Source organism: Phaethon lepturus, unplaced genomic scaffold (assembly GCF_000687285.1).
Source record: "Phaethon lepturus isolate BGI_N335 unplaced genomic scaffold, ASM68728v1 scaffold7097, whole genome shotgun sequence".
Taxonomy (NCBI): domain Eukaryota; kingdom Metazoa; phylum Chordata; class Aves; order Phaethontiformes; family Phaethontidae; genus Phaethon; species Phaethon lepturus.
The window spans coordinates 1-1,906 of NW_010549715.1; positions in this window are offsets into that span (position 1 = coordinate 1).

The following is a 1,906-nucleotide window of genomic DNA, read 5'->3' on the forward strand; positions in this document are numbered from 1 at the left end:
TTTTTTTTTTTTTTTTTGGTCATTGAATAGTCTAATTATCTGATTTACCTCACGATCTTACAAGCACTTGTATCGGCGGAAGGGGAGCAGTGAACAATGTCAAAGGAGTGAGAGCTTGTTATGTTTATTATGCTGAAGGCAGAGACTGCTGTGTATGTCACTGTAAGAAAGTTTGTTCTTAAGCAGAGACTGTAATGTGAGTGTATGATGAGAGCCAATTTGGTCTGAGCAGGTGGGTGGAATATGCAAAGCAGTACGATAATTTGGATCATTGCGATATGTGGTGATTGCAGTTCACCAGCTATTTGAGCTCTAGTAGGAAGCGTGACAGAATTTTTAAGAGGAATTTCGGCAGGGGGGAAAGGCCATCCATTTGGTTTTCCAGTAATAATAGCGTAATCCTACGTCTGCATCACTTGGTGTACTTGTTGCTGTGTGCAAAGAGGTTTTGCAGATGGGGTATATGCAACGTAAAAATGTTAAACAGTTACTGGCTAGCATGCACAAAAGAAAGAGTAAGGCTTTAATGAACTGCTAGGCTAAGCATTCATCTGCTCACCACCCCTGCTAACACACCAGGCAGCCATGCAGACATCTCTCAGGAGGGAAAGGGTCAGCCTCTCCTGCTCAAAGTTGCTGAGTTGCTATATTCTGGCTCCCTGTTTTTTTTTATTTTAGGATCTTACACCTTTTCATGTTTGTGTTTTTCTCCTGAGTGCTTGTGCTACTAATGGTCCATGTCTCAAAAATATTACCTCTGCAGCTCTACCTTTCTTATCCTTGGCATGGCTCTACTCTGTAGTTTCTTACAACATAGCAGCTTTCTCAGAAGTCATAGCCAAGGTCATGCAGCTGCACTGTGTTCAGCATGGGCCTTGGATCCACACTGACAGCTGAAGCCATGGGAAAGGAGCAGGGGAAGGTTACAGGGAGAGAGTTTTTCTTCAGAAGGAAGACATCTGGAAAGGTCTCTGAGTGGCATGGGCTTTTAGGGGGGAGTACAGGTGCAGTGCGGAATATTTCATGGTGAATTAAGTGGGATGGATTCTGAAGGGCTTGAAAAGTGAAAACCCAAAGAGACCTTCTGACACGAGAGAGCTGGGCATTATAGTCAGGAATACACAAAGGAAGCCTGATGAAATGAAAAAAATAATTTGGAAAAATGGTGTGAACAGATGGAGGTAGAAGCATGTGACGCTTTTCTAGATGGACTTGACAGAAAGAAGCCTAACTTAGTTGATGGTGTGAAGTTTATGGATTGGGTGTTATTTTAACTGGACAGATAGAAATGAAAGACAATTATGGATGAAGTGTTAAAAATGTAGCTTGGATTATTCTTTTATATCATTGCTAAAGCAGGTATAGTGGGAGGAAGTCTGTGGCTGTGTCTGCATTGGGAAGCTGCTTTTCCTGTTTTTCAAGGGGGGAAAAATAGGTCATCAGTGGTGTAACTTTAGATTGTACTGTGTAGAAGCACATAGATTACTACCGCTATGAGCGGGATGGAAGGACTTGCTAGAAAAAATGCATATACTGGGACTGTGCAGGAGATTATGTTCCTTGGTACTGCAGAAAAAGAAGTAGGATCTATGTGGGGTTTTGTCAACTAGCACACCCTCAGAACATATTTCTAGTTATATACTGCCTGAAGGCACATGGAAATTCTGCCAGATGGATCCAAGGCTTGTGTGCTGTGAGTGTACAGTTTCCCTTTTTGGTGGGTTGGGCACCTTACAGTTGTAAAGGAAGGTACAGTCTGAGCAGTTTTCATTCCAGTGGACAATATACAAATCAGGTTGTAAAGAACTGATGAAGTAGAAAAGCAGCACGGACCTACTAGCATGAACCGTAACCACCAATGCAAGAGTTGGCAGAACATAAACTGCAAAAGGGCTTCCAGCAGGAA